The sequence below is a fragment of the Neltuma alba genome, unplaced genomic scaffold, assembly GCF_004799145.2.
Source record: "Neltuma alba isolate B1F8T4 unplaced genomic scaffold, ASM479914v2 tig00003988_pilon, whole genome shotgun sequence".
NCBI lineage: Eukaryota > Viridiplantae > Streptophyta > Magnoliopsida > Fabales > Fabaceae > Neltuma > Neltuma alba.
In genome coordinates this window covers 786,405-802,427 of record NW_021633509.1, presented here as the reverse complement: position 1 = coordinate 802,427, position 16,023 = coordinate 786,405, and positions in this window count along the sequence as shown.

The following is a 16,023-nucleotide window of genomic DNA, read 5'->3' as shown; positions in this document are numbered from 1 at the left end:
TAGATTTAATTGTACTATTTTTAATTAATTTTAACTATTTTTTAAAATTAATTTAAAGAAACAAATACTATTTCTCATCCTAATTATAATATTTTGTTTATAATATATTTTGACAAACTTAGGGAACATGACAACAATAAGAGAACGAGTAACGCAGAAAGCACAATCCTTTCTTGTAGGACAGCGTTCTCGAATTTGGAGAAAGTAGTAAAGCGGGTCAAAAGCAGAGCAAACAGAGGGGTAGCAAGAGAAAAAAGAGACAAAAAAACAAGAAAGAAAGTGAGTGCAAAGCAAGACAACAATAAACCTAGGAGAAGCCCTAATGGGCCTAGTCAATAGCAAGTCCCAAATGTTCAAATAAGTGGAGGTGGAAAAAGAAACCAAACATCTAGGCCCAAAATTGTTTCTCCTATTCTGAAAAAATAACAAGCCATCTTCTTTAGCCCATATCTTAATGCATAGCAGAAAAAATAACCCAGGAGCCTGCCCTTTCCTGTGTTTCGGGAACTCCTCGAATGAAGGAAAAGGGTTTCATAGAGTTCTTTGTTTTTTTGTTTTTTGTTTTTTGAGATAAAACTGGATACTAAATATTAACCGACAGAAATATACAAGGAACAACAGAACCTAAACCAGTCAAAAAGACACCCCTACCTAAGTTCTCTCCTCACCCACAGCCTCTTGAATAAAAGGAGGTGGTTGATCAAAGATACAAAAATTTCCTAGAATCGTATGAGCTAAACTAGCTAAAGATTCAGCAATTAAATTACAATCCTTGTTTACAAAGTGAAAGTTAACTTGCCAGTCCCTAAGGAGAAACAGTCTAGCATCCTCAATGATGTCTCTAAAAGGGTGGTCATAATTACAACCCTGAATCAGTAAGTTAATGGCCCTTAAATAGTCAGTGAACACCGTGATTTTCCTGAAACCCTTTTCCTAGCAAAGATGCATTCCATTGACAATGCCCATTATTTCTGCAATAGTCGGAGGCACTGAGACAAGTTTTCTGCTGAAGCCACATATCTAATGGTGAGACCTATCAGTTATTACCCCACCACAGCTGCTACTGCCATCTTCTCAAACTGAACTGTCCACCTCTACCTTTACCACATCATTGTCCAGCTGTACCTGTCTATTGGTGTCGCTCTGAGTCTCAGTATGAAAGATTGTTGTTTTGATTATCTCTTGATCCCAAGAAGCACAAAACAAAGGGTTGTTTGCATTCCCATGATGACCAGGTACCCCTCCCTCAAACAGTAATTTACACCTGGAGACCCAAACATCCCAGCATATGTATCCAAACAAAGTGGACGGCTGCACTGTCTTAGTATGAGTAGCTCCCAAGTCATGTTCTAAGTTCTAAAGGATCCAATCCTTCCCCTACAGTGTGAAGAACCTACCCCACTTAGTCTAATCAACAGCCATCGTCCATCGCTCCCTAGCATTGAGACAGTCCCTGATCATGTGCATTGCATCTTCCTCTTGGTTGTATTCAAATGAGCACTATGAAGTGTTGGTGATTCCCCTACTAGCTCTTAGCTGCGTGGTGTGCACTCGGTCATGAGCTAGAAGCCAAAGGAGTGCCTTCATTTTTTCTGGAACCACGCATTACCATATCCTCTTCCACACGCTTTCCTCTCTGTTACCTGTAACTGCAAGAAGAAAATTTTATGCGGAATATACAGAGAAGAAACCATCACTAGATGGGATTCCAAATAAACTTGTCCTCTCCTCTCTCCTCTCTAGGGGGTGCACACAACTTATCCGATCAACAATGTGAGTAGGAAACCAGGAAGCAAGCATAAGAATATTCCACTCTCCCATTCCATTAATATAATCACACACTTTCTCATTATAATCTATCAAATGTTCTCTTCCTGGTATGCAGTCAATGAGGGGAGCCTCTAGTTCTAACCATTTCTCGAACCGAAAAGAAGCAGATCGGCCATTACCCAACTTTCTTCTGAACCCCAATTTGAACTTATTCCACACTTCACAAATGCCTCTCCAAGTGAGAGAAGAACAAGTCTTTTTCTTAATATCCAGCAGATCAGAATCCCCACATTTGTATTTAGCTCTTAGCACCTGGACCTAAAGTGTGTCGTGCCTAAGTAGGAGATTCCAACATAGCTTCATTCTGTTGTCTTAAATTCTTTATGCCCAAGCCTCCTTTTTTCCTATCCATTGTAATCTTTTCCCAAGCTAAGAGGTGTACTTTCTTGCTATCCCCAGTGTCGCCCCAAAGGAATTGTTTGCTTTTCTTATTAAGTTCTTTGAGGATTCCTTTAGGAAGGAGAATCGTCTGCATAAAATAAGAAGGCAAGGCTGATAAAACAACCTTAATCAATGTGGCTCTTCCTACAAGGCTTAAAGTTTGACATTTCCACCGAGAGAGACATTTCTGAGCTTTCTCAAGGATGGGGGCAAAATCACTCTAGTAGCTCTCTCATGAAACATCCTGCCCTTAACCCCTTAGAGTACGCATTTGGAAGCGTTATGGTTCAAGTGATTCACGACACAAGCCTGTGGATTTAAAATTTCAACATAATTACTTGGGTTACTATTCATTTGGTAAAATCTGGAACTTTCAGATTCCGGGCCTCAATTTTGGAAATTCGTATCTCCTTGTGTACACATCCAATTGAGGTGTTCTACCTATCATTTTAAAGCTTGAGATGTGTACAATATGTTTGCCAAACGTCATGACTTAACTCTTTCATTTGATAGGTCAAACTGGAGTTGGACATTGACTGCTCCAGTACCTACGTTTTATTCATTAAACAATTCTTACTTTAATCTTTTTTATTGTTTTGGCATACATAACTTGGCCCTATCCTTTACCATTCATTCTTATACCTTTTCATTCATGCCATAAACATTCTAAACAAATACATTACATATTGGCATTCATATATATAATTTACATAATAGGAGAATTATACATTAACCAATAGCTTCAATCATTAACATGAATAATTTTTCACTTTTTTCTCCTTCCTTCTCATGCTCTCCTTCATGCAATCATTGTCCATCATACTTGACCTAAATGGTGGGTTAGAGAGGGGTGAGATTCGGGAGAATTTCAGTAGCAAACAATAACCACCCAAACATACATAGCAAGCTTGACATTTATAATATACAAGCAAGTTAACATCTTTATAACATAATGACATGTTTAGAAATTATCATGCATTTATCATAAAACACATAGGCTTATGGCATATTTCAAACACATTTACAATCACAACACATGGGTTCATAAAATCATGTAACATAGAAACATGTCATACATGCAAGCAAATACCAAGCACAAAAGAGTAAGGTCAAGTTTGCTACCTTGTGTCCTTAAGCTTTCTTCTTACTCCTTTTTTGTTCCCAACCATTAAAGTTGCTTGCTCAACCACATCTAAACCTTCTCTCAGATGCCTCAAGGTCCTAATTACTCATTAGGACCAAGAATTACAGAATATGGAAAACTTATGTCCTTAAACTTAATCCCTTTTTCCTTAATTTATAATGTAGTGTTCTAACTTTGTAAAAATTGTTCCCTTAGGCCAATCCTACACAATTTTTCCCAAGGAATCAAAATATGAACTTAGATTCATTGAAATCCAACTCCTTCCCCTAGTTCTAGGCCAAAACCAAAATCTACCACTTAATTTCCAGTTTTGATTCAAATGCTTCCAACTTCATTCTCTCATCTTATCCCTACACAATTTTTCATTTTAAACACATTGGAAGCATTAAAATCATCAAAATCACATCTTAGGCACAAGAACCAGGTCTGGCTAAAATATTTTCTCAAGTTACACAATCATGAAATTCAACTAATTTCAGCACAAACCCCTTGATTTGTATTCCTTTCAAGCCTTTAAACATTATTCTAACGTCAATTTCATCCTCCCTCACACTTAACAATTTTGTACAGCACCTCACCTAAGGGTTTCAAGCTCTCAAAAATCATTAAAATCCATAACCAAGCTCAACAACAATAAGAGTAGTGAAAACTACATCAAAAACCATGAACATACCTTGTTTCAAAGCTTGATCTTGCATGAGACCACTTGGCCTTTCTTTCTCCCTCTTCTTTCTCTCTCTAGAAACCATTTTTCCAAAGCTTCTCCAAGGTTTCCATGGCTGAGGACGAAATGAGAGGGAGGGAAGGGGTATTTATAGAAAACAAGACTGAATCTGGGCCATTGATCTTAAAAATATGTGGCTTGATTTGGACCGTTCATTTTCTCTTTTAATCTTATGGTGACAAGTGTCCTATGACATCATACTTACCTCATCATGATGACATCATGCTTACATCATCAATCTACAAATCCAACCGTACACATGTCTTGCATCCGACCGTACACGTAATACCTTCTTTTCCCATCAAACCGTACACTTGTCTCCTCCATAGTCCTTCATCATTAAGGCATTAAAATAGGGAGGAAATTAATATAAAATTCGTGCAAAATATAACCCTTAGGTATTCTTCCACCTATCTTGCCATTCTACACCACATAGGGTAATTTTTCAGGCCCTGACTTACTCGGAACTACTGGGACATGTTCTGGCATTATTTTCTCACCTCAAATAAATTCACATAGCATTATATAACATGCCCAGAGAGAGAGAGAGAGTGATGCTCTTCCCTTGTTCTTTCGTTAAAATAATTAAAATAATCAATAATATTTATTTCGGAGTGATATTGACCGGATTCTTTCTAGCAGTCCACAACTTTGAGAATCCATCTCTGGATACTAATACTATTCATTCATCACGGGGAGTTCCTCTAATTTTTCTTAAGTCAAAAGCCAACCTCTAGCCATTTGACTTTGACTTTCCCTGAATAGTATATAAATAAGTTTTAAATTCTATTAAAGCTAACATCTTCGCTTTTTAGGGACGGGATTATTTTTAAAACCTGTGATAATTCCTCAAGTATTTTTTCCCATTTTCTTCCAATTATATGAGGCCTCCTTATACTTTAAATAATTCATTATCAAAAATATTCCAAATCAATCAAAACCCTGGCAATTCCACAAATTCCTTCTAGGGGTATTTTCATCATTTTTAGCCTCATACAAGCCTTTGAACTTTATTCCTATTTTTCTAGAATTTTTCTAAAGTGTTCAGGCCTTAACCTACCATTTCCCATTTTCTAGGATTTTTCTGGGATTTTCGAGCATAATTTTCATTTTTTTCCCTTATCAGCCCAAAACTTTATAAAATTACAATTTTGCCTCTGGTTTGACTTAACCTCAAAATTCACCTCATTGAGGCCTCCAACATAACTATTGACCTACATTCATCTCTATTTCTCATTCCTAGGCCTTGAGACTTTTTCTGAGTCTCTAACTTTCTCTTTTCTCAGTCCCAGAAAACTTTCTCTTTGCGATTTAATCCTTAAGAATCCCTCTATCCTTCTAGGGAATCTCTAGGACTCCTGCCATAAGGGGTTTGGTAGCCTCCCAATTCAAGCTAATTTCAGTACTTCGAGGCCCAAAATTCAGGATGTGACATCTCATGCATCAGGGGGATCCCCAAGTACTTCCCAAGATCGTCGGTTAAGCCAACCCCCATTCTACGACTTAGCTTAAGGGCTCTATTAATGTGCACATTCTTTGAGAAGCATATCTTGGTTTTAGATCTATTCATCTTTTACTCAGAGATCTTGTAGAATTTCTGAATACAGGCCAGCATAGTATCCACTTGGTCAGTAGATGCTTCCCTAAAGAGAACTAGGTCATCCGTAAAGAAGAGATGTGATAGTTTAGGGCCCCCTGTGCTTAATTGTATCGGTGTCCAACCTCTATCTCTAATCGCATCCTCAATTATATGAGCCAACCGTTTCATGCACAAGGTAAAAATGTAGGGAGAGATAGGGTCTCCCTGTCTAATCCCCCTGCTCAGGTAGAACTTCTCTGTGGCTTCTCTGTTCCAAAGTACTTGGAAAGAGGAGGAAGCTATGCATGCCATAATCACCTCAGACATCCATTCACTAATCCCCACAAGTAGTAAAGTTTCCCTTATGAAGGACCATTCCAATCTATCATAAGCTTTTTTTACATCTACTTTTACCGCCAGCCACTCTTTTTTCCGCTTCCTATCTCTCATAGAATAAATCACCTCCTGAGCTATAATGATATTATCCACACTCTGTCATCCCGCTATAAAGCTGCATTGGTGATTACCAACCACTTTAACCATGATAGTCTTCAATCTCCTGCTTATGATTTTAGTTACAACTTTATAACTAACATTACAGAGTGAGATTGGTCTAAAGTCCCTCAAGTCCTTAGGGTTGTCCATGGTATCAGGACTAAATTGGTGTCATTCAAAGAGGCAATTTTTCCAGGTTCTTCAGAGGCTTCCTTAGCCAATTCACAAATGGAATTTCCAATCAGGCTCCAATATTCTTGATAGATGAAGGCTTGTATTCCATCAGGCCTAGGAGATTTAAACGAACCCATGTCAAACACTACTATTTTTATTTCCTCATCCGACACAAACATATCTAGCAACTCCTTATTTGATATTACCAACAGAGGAAAGCAGGTCTGGGTATTGAAGCTTTCCATGGTTGGTGAGTCACTTTTAAAGAGCTCCTTGTAGAAACTCAATGCCATGTTTTTCAATTCAGATTGGTCGAAGATCCAAACTCCATCAGAATTCTTCAACCCCTTCACATGGTTTTTCCTCTTTCTAATAATGGCCGATTGGTGGAAAAATCGGGTATTCTTATCTCCCCACTTTAGCCAATTACACCGAGACCTCTGAAACCATATTAACTCTTCTTGATTAAGCACTGTATTGTACTCTTTCCATAGTTCCTGTTCTGCTTGATAAAGACTATGGTTATCTCTTCTGGCTCTAGATCTCTCAATGCCTTCAATTCTCTTTAACAAGGTTCTTTTTTTCTGGTTCAGGTTCCCAACAAAAATTTGGTTCCATACACTGGCTTCCTATGTAAACTTCTTTATTTTTTCCTCCCATGAACCCGTACTCCGCCCTTTCTGGATAACCTCTACAAAGGTTTCCTCTAGAAGCCACCTTGTGTTGTACCTGAAAGGAGTCTGGTATCTATTTAGCCTGTCTAGTGGCGTGGTTCTTATCAAGAGCGGTCTATGATCTGAACCAAATTTACTCATATGGAAGACTTTTGTGAGTGGGAACAACTCATTCCAGTCATTGTTCGTAAAGACCCAGTCCAAGCGCTCTCTGATATGACCATTTTCCCAAGTAAAAATAGTCTCCTATGCTATTCACTTCTAAGAGACCAGTACTCTGAATGTAGTCGTTGAATTTGTACATTGATATGAAATTGGGACATCGTCCCCCCACCTTATTTTAGTGGATAAACAAGTATTAAAATCCCCCAAGACCATCCACGGCCTATATAACTCTCCACTTAGCTCCTTGAGATCATTCCAAAGGTGTCTGCGTAAGAGGTAGGAAGGTTCCGTATATACTCCTATTAACCAAAAAGCACCGGGAATATTTTTTCCAACAACTCTAACATGAATTAGTCAGGTGGTGGACATGGTGTATTGAACTTCCATCAGCTCCTCCATCCACAAAATCCAAATACCACTTGCATAACCAGTAGCTTCCACTCTGATCCTTTTATTGAATCCTAGCTTCTTTACTATTTTATCTGCTTTTTGACCACTCACTCTAGTTTCAGATAAAATTAGTAGGCTTACTTCTTTTCCTTTCAGCATGTCTTGTAACCGTCTTGGAAAAGTTTTTGAAGCCGCACCGCGGCAATTCCAGTAGGCAAAAATCATTGATAGGGGAAAATTAAAGGAGGAGGAATGAGACTGACCATATATCGCTTACTGCGAATCGGGTCCAACAACCAGTGACTCCCCTTCAACATTTCCAAAGTCACGTACTTCTTCTTCTGTTTCAAACCAAAAGTCCCCATTTTCATGGACTTCTCCCACTACATCTTCAGGGTGGTTTGTTTTACTACTAACATAGATGTCTGGTGGTTGTTCTGGGGGTGGAATAAGCTCCTCGTTCGCGTTTTTTAGTTTAGTTCTATTTTGTTTCCATCTCTCAGAACTTCTTTCTGGGCCTTGCTCTATATCTTTATTATGTTAGGCTTCAATATGATCCGACGCAGACCTTTTTGTGAAGTCTAAAGGTCCCATAGACTTTAAGGACCCAAAAATGACCTTGTGGGCTCTTCCCGTTGCTTTGTTTTTCATAATAGGAGATGTTATTTTGGGCTGTGTGGTTTGACTTCTCTTCCTACTCATGATACCCCTCCTTTTTTCCTTCGTTGGACTCAAGCATTGGGCTTTACTCCCTCCTTCTCTCTTCGTATTCGTTTCCTCCTCCATTGGGCTTGAAAATAACATCTGGCCCATTTCTCCCATAGGAGGGTTTCCCATTTCCTTTATAGTTTCTTCTATTGTAGCCTTCTTGTTCTTCTCTCCCCCCTGACACTTTGTGACAACATCCTCTCTCTCCTCCATAGGTCTGCTCGTATCACCTACTTTAGAGTTACTTGTTTCCCTTTGTTGACTGTTAGGCTCCTTTTATTTCCTTTCTCAGCTCTTGATTCTGATATATCTTTTTTCCTCCATGCTTTTGTCTGGGTTTTCTTAATGTTGAGATTTTGTGGATATGTTGATGTGATGTTAATAGCTTCCTCTTGCAGCACCTAAATCGTGATTTCTGGCATACTGGTTGCTGTTTACCAGGTTGGCGGCTACTCCCATTTCCTTTTTGTTGAATCTTTTTCTTTGCCTCCATTTTTTGGGTCTTGGGTCGGAAGGTATTTTTAGCTTTCATCTAGTTTCCGTATTCCTCCTCAGGACTAATGCCTGGTACACTGAACAGTGAATTTATCTCTCTCCAGTCAACTTCTATCTGCTCCATTTGATCTCTCAGCGTTTGCTTGTCCGGCGATGGTGATGTGCTTCCTGTATGTTCCTTATCTGACCGTGGCTCTGGCTGGACTAAGAGAGGACAATTCTCTTTTTTATGCCCATATCGGCAGTACTAAAAACAAATGGTGTCCAAGCCCTTATACTCTACCATGTAGAGTGTTCTTTGAATCATGAATCTGGACTGTAGATTTCTATTCAAGTCAACCTCAACACTGAACCTTGTGAACTTGCCTCTCTCCACTACTATAGAATTGTTGTTGCAGTGTGCAAGCATATTAATGTCTACTTTAAGAGCTTGTCTGATTAAGTTACCTAGCTCTAGAAATCACTCTTCAAAGTAACAGTGCATCGGCAAGGTACTACCTTCCTAACCTTATGACATTATGGATTGAAGTTTGGGCTCCATCTCTGAATAGCCAAATAATGCCTCTGTATCATCCACAGACCATCAAAGAGTAGCCTCCTGCATAGCTTCACATCCTTTGCTCGAAAGACATAGTAATTATTTGGTAGGTTGATTAGTTCAAACCTTCCAGATTTCAAAATCCAACCTACCTTGTCCTTCATCATCCTCAAGTTGGTTTCCTTCCCTAGCAAGGTTAAAATTAGAGCATCTTTCCATGGGATGCATAGCTCCTTTAGTCTTTCGTCCGACAGATTAAGGTTTGGTATACCTTCAATCATCTTTTTTTGCTCTTCACTCAGTTTTAGAGTTAAATCTTCCTCCTCTTTAAGCCATTCCTTCATCAAGGACTCAAAGTCTTCAGTGAAAACCTTCTCCTCTTCTCCCATTAGTTTGGCTTTGTAAGATATCGGGTTCCTTATGTTATTTTTCATCTCCCTAGGCTCATTCTTTTCCTCCGCTGACGTACTCTGTTCCAGGTCCTTCATAACAAAGTCTTCAATCCCCTCCTTTCTTGCGTTCTCTAGACTTTGGGTTCCCTGGGGTTCTCCCCCTTGCATTTTTTTAATGTTCCCCCCTAAGATGTCATCTTCATCTGAGGCTTTTCCTTGGTTCCCCTCTGGCGAAGAGTTGCTTGAGTTGACCGACTGAACTTTGTGTGCACCGTTTCTCTCTGTATGATTCTCACTCATCTCTCTTTCTTAGAGCAACTCACAAACAGATAGAGTTCTTTGTTATAAAGTTTTTTAACAACTTTTGAATTACATTCAGCCCTCTTTTTTTTTTTTAAAGCAGCCATTGATTGTATTTTATTTCTCTTATCTTAAATATAAGAATAATTTTATAGTATAAATTGTAGATGAGCACATTAAAAAGTTTTCTTCTCTCTTAACAAGTGTCATCCTCAATATTCGAACTAGTTTTCTCTTTTTTATAAGAATGACATTATTACTACTTTTACAAACAACTTAATGGTAAAAGTGCCCTTCTCATGAATTTATTAATTTATTTATTAACATGACTTTAAAATCATCCACCACCACCAACAATAACAAAGCCTTATCCCATTAGGTGGGATCAGTCACATGGATTACACGACGCTATTGAGCCCTATCCAAAGCCAAATATTTGGATATATTGTTAATTAAAATATCCCTCTCGATGACTTTATTAAGTGTTTTCTTCGTCCTTCCTCTACTCCTTTTTAAAGGACTCCATACTATTTAATCAACTCTTCTCACCAGCGCGTTCCAAGGCCTTCTTTGCATGTGATCAAATCATCTCAATCGGTTTTCTATAATTTTCTCATCAATAGCAGCCACTCTAACTTTTTCTTATATATGTTTATTACAGATCTTGTCTTTTCTTGTATGACTACACATTTATCTCAGCATTCTCATCACAACAACCATCACTTTATGTTCATGTTGTCCCTTTAAAGCCCAACATTTATTGTCATATAGCATTGCCGTTCTTATAGTAGTGCGGTAAGACTTTCTTTTGACCTTATTAGGTACTTTCCAATCATAGATAACTTCTGTCGCTTTTCTCCATTTAAATCACCCACCTTGAATTCTATGACTAACATCTCCATCAGTTTCACTATCTTTTTGTATAATTGATCCCAAATATTTAAACTAAAACCATCCAATGTAAACAATTTCATAAACCCTTTGACTTTGACAGAAAAAGATTAAATTTGCTTCGTGTTTTACTAATCAAATACAAGTTGACCATCTTTTTTTAAAAAGAAAAAAAAAAACGAAGATAAGATGTGATAACAAAGGTCTACCGTGATTCTTTTTGCAAGAAAACTGAACTTATTTATACGATATTTCGAATAACACTACTATAATAATAGAAAAGTCAGAGGACGCTTAAATGCCTGTCGTTAATTACACGACTTGTAACTGATCAACACACATTGAGTATGCGGTTGTTGGACAAAAATATCCTTTAATTTGCAGTGATCAACAAGCGATGATTTTATTAATATTTACACCATCAAAATACCATTTCCACACCCTTTTTGCCATCAGCCACAGTTTCATACAACCATGATATAACATATGGACACGAATTATAGATATATTTACTTTTAACTTGCAAGGAAATACACACCATTTATATGGATTTCGGAGACACGAAATTGAGGTCAACTCTGGAAAAGCAGTTCTTCAAGAGATATGCAATAACGTCAATAGGTTGACACAATGAAAGGCATCCAAACGATCCTTAAAACTATCGACAATTAGTTGAAGTCATAAAATTTTCTACTTGCCACTCAAATTTGTCCATTCTTGTGCTAAATGAGACAGCGTTCTCGTAGAAGAGACATCTTCACTTAGAGTTTTGGCAGCAGCATCTTTAAACACCTGAATTTTTGTTTGAAGTTCTCTGCCTTCATCACCTTCCATTAATATTTTCACAACTCTAGCAACTTCCTCTCTCATTACAATCCCATTCTTATTCTCATCACCTTTCGGCCTCACTGCAACTTTAAATTATTCAGTTAGCATCACAGCATTCATCCTTTGCTCTGCAAATAATGGCCACACTATTATTGGCTTGCCATAAATGATATCCTCAAGCGTTGAAATCCAACCACAATGAGTCAAGAATCCACCGGTAGATTCATGTTCCAAAACTTCTACCTGTGAGGCCCATGATGGGACCGCAAAGCCTTGACCTTTAGTTCTCTCTAGAAACCCTTTGAGCAAGAAGTCGAGGGGGTCCTCCTTTTGTGCACTCAAATAAGCTGAACTAGCCATTCCACTTGGAGCCCTCAAGACCCACAAGAACTTGTGGCCACTCATCTCTAACGCTAAGGCTAGCTCATCAAACTGCTCTTGTGATAATGTTTCACTACTCCTGAAAGAGACATATAGAACTGAGTTTCGTGGCTGATTTCCCAACCATGTTAAACACTCTAAATTAGATTCATTTATGTTTGTTGATCTTATCTGTATAATAGACCCTACATGATAAACCAAAAGGATGGTTATCACTTTCCTATGGAGCTATCACTACCTCTTGTTCCAGATCTACGAAGCTGTTCGCTAAGATACCATCTGGTAAATGAAGTTGTTTGCATGCTTGAACAATTGTTTTATAGCCTCCACTCAATCTTTTGAGAAATGGATCTTTATGGAGTGAAAATTTTTAAATTTTAATACAATATTCAATTTAACTTGGAAATATTCCCTCTGGAAAATGTCTTTATGGAGTGAAAATTCAACATAAATTTATTTCGCAACCTGGAAGATTCAAGGGTTCTGACAAGTCTCGGAACCCAGTAGGAACCATCTCATGATCCTCATCAAGCTCTGGAAAATGGAGGCACAGAGATAGTGAAGTCGTTGATGAAGGATATAAAACATATGACTTAAGTTTGAGTTCTTCTATGTCTAATGCATCCAATGAGAAGAAATCAACAACCATAGCAACAAGATGATGAGTTGGAGAATGGAATGAGCTCAAAGCATGATGAAGAGATGGAAGAGAGAGTGTGACAGTGTTGTAAATTTGTGTTACTGGCCATTAATGCACCTAGCTAGCGGCTTCAATTATCGAATGCAATTCAGGACGATAAATCTCGTTATTGATTGTCCGGTTCGACTTAGTTTCAGCATTAGGTAGCCCTTTATGCTATATATATGCATTCAACAATTCTAGTCAATGTTAGCTATGCAGATAAGACAAATGATGGTTTGTTAGATGGTAAGCTCAGAGATTAGAATATTGTTCGGTCAATGTGAATTTATTTAGTTGTGAAGTCACGTTTTGAAGACAATGTTGTCATTTGTACTAAGAAAATGATTTTTTGACCCATTCATATCCTTGAATTGTTTATTATCAATGAATCTAATATTCAATATTATTTTTTTACTGAAGATCTACAAATGAAAGCATTCTCAAATTAACAGCAAAAATTTAAAAAGGCTATTTCTTTGTGCATTGCAATTTGTATGCATCATTCTCGCTCTATATTTATCCGCAGTGATCAGCTTTCCTTTATTTAGGCATTTATCATCGTTATAATTCCTATTTCCCCTTCTATTCACACTTGTTTTTACGAATAGACAGTAATAAAAATAACATTTTCGACCCTTTTTTTTTTCATGTTCGTTCTATACAGAACCGACTTGAAAAATATTATTAGTCACACTTTTCTAAATAAACTTGGTTAAGTTTTTCCATAGCAGATTATGTCTGAGGGGAGAAAGGAGGACAATTTTTTTTAATGAATTTGATTTAAAAAATTAAGAAGTAGGGTTAAAAAATTTTAATTAATTTTTCTTACTGTTACATATATTCCTTACCAAAATTTATAACCCTACTTCTCTAATTTTTAAATCAAACTCATTAAAATTTTTTCTCCCTTCCCCTTTATTTTCCTCGTACCAAACATGGGGTTAGGATTATGATTTTCATGTCAATTATATACTACCTCCAGTTCTTAATATAATAACTAGTTGACTAATTTGAATCGATTAAGAAAATTAGTTAAGTTAATTATTTGTAATAAATAAGTATTGTCTTCCCTAAAATATTTTTGTTAATCAAGTATACTGGTTAGAACTACCATTATTACAAGGACTATTTTGAGAAAAAATAGATAAATATGAGAGACAAAATAGATTGGAGTCTTATATTTAGGACCAAAATAAAAATCAAATGAGCTCTTATATTAAGGACTAGAGGTAGTATATTCCTTGTGAAGTTGATGTGAAAATTACATAGGTTATAAGAAAATATTGAATTTTTTTAGGAAATAAAAAAAAAATGAACTTTCCATCACTTTATTCCTTGAGGAATTGAGATGAAAATTATTTATGTTATCATGCTTTCGGCATTCAACAATAAAAACACTTACTTTTCCAATCTAATCGATATGAACATGGAAGAAAAAACCAGATTGAACCGGCCGATTCAACCAAAAAACCAGTGAATCGACTATTGGCCTGGTTTGGTTCAAATGCTAAACTAGTCAAAGATCGAACTGGCATTAAATCGGTCAAACTAGTGTAAACTAGTGAAAATAGGCAAAAACCAGCGTGAACGGGTTATTAACCAGTTTAGATGATTATATTGCTATTAGTCCTATTTTTCTCATTCAGGTTCTAATATTTCAGTTACTATAGATTTAAATGAATCTTAATGATACTTTTGTATTAATAATTATTGATTTTGGTTATTAGGGAATCATAAAGATTAAAATTCTCAATATTATTGTGCTTTGTTATTGTTACAATCAAACTATTATTGTATTTTTTTATATTTTGTTATCAGTTATTATTAATGTTGTTATATTTTGTTATTTTTAATTAAATAATATTATTTTAATATGATTCGTTTGATCCTAAGTTAATCCCAGTTTAACCCACTGACCTTGAAACCACTACCTTAATCAGTTTAGTGTCCAGTTTGGTTTTTTTTATTCATTGAATATGGTACTTATCATAGACGACTACATGCTATAAGTCTTTCCTTTATTCTTAATTTCACGTCAATGAGAATATGAAAGACCAGCCCATTCATATGTTAAACAAAATTGTCACAAATAATTACCATCAATAAAATATGATAACAAGCATTAGAGCGCGTTACTTTGAAGCTTAACTAAACAAAATTTTTTTTTTAATTTTGTGTCCAGATTATTTATCCAATAGTTTTAAAATCAATATATAGATTAATATTCTACGTCATACGAGAGAAGATACGTCATATATTAAGAAATAATTAGCTACAGCTGGCGTGCACGCCACGTCGGTTTAAAACTCAACCGACAAAAAAAAAAAACATTTTACTATGTCATTTGGTCTTTCCAATTTCCCAATTCTCTTTGACTGAACCAAACTTAGAAATGGAAAATATCATCCTAATATTCTCGATTTGAATAAAGTTACTCAGAAAGCAGCTTAATCCATTTGCGTTATTTCTGCGGTTTGACTAAAGAAGATGAAATGTATAGGCAATCCGCTATTTTACGAAGTATCGCTGAAGTTTAAAGCACAGCTTATTCCTCAAATGTGAGCCAATGAACTGAATTTCTGGATTAATCAGATGTAGAATACGCAGGATTTTTTCTGTGTACAGTTAGTGCTGAAGTTCAGGATTATAAGGGTGCAAAATTTTTATCTTCTGTTGTATTTCTAATTTGCCTTTTTGAGTTGGATGATTGACACAATTAATATTATATTATTCCATTGGTACTTGATTTTGATTATGTTGTTGTGAATGAAGTTCTCCATTGAATTTTATGGATTTTTTCTTGGCCATTAAGTTTTATAGATATGATCTCATTATTTTGCGCTTTAGAGTGTAGACATGAATAAAACTTTCCAGCGGTTCTCCGGTTAGTACTACAAGACACAAGACACAGTTGACTAATTTAAAAAGATTAAAAAAGTTAAATAAATTACTTAATTATAGAATATATTATATAATCTCTCTAAAATATTTATGTATAAGTTAGGCAAATTAGTTTGGAGAAAAATGATAAATACAAATACCTTAAAGTAATTTATTTAGCTTTCTTAATTAATATTTTCGAATTAGTTAACTGAATCTTATATTAAGTATAGGAGGTAGTCTACTAACAAAATCCGATTCTTCTTGTTTGAGAAGAGGAAATAACCATACTTTATTCTCCAACTTGCTTACAAATGTTAAAACAAGCATATATCATACATAAATCCCATTTAAGAATCACAATATTAGATG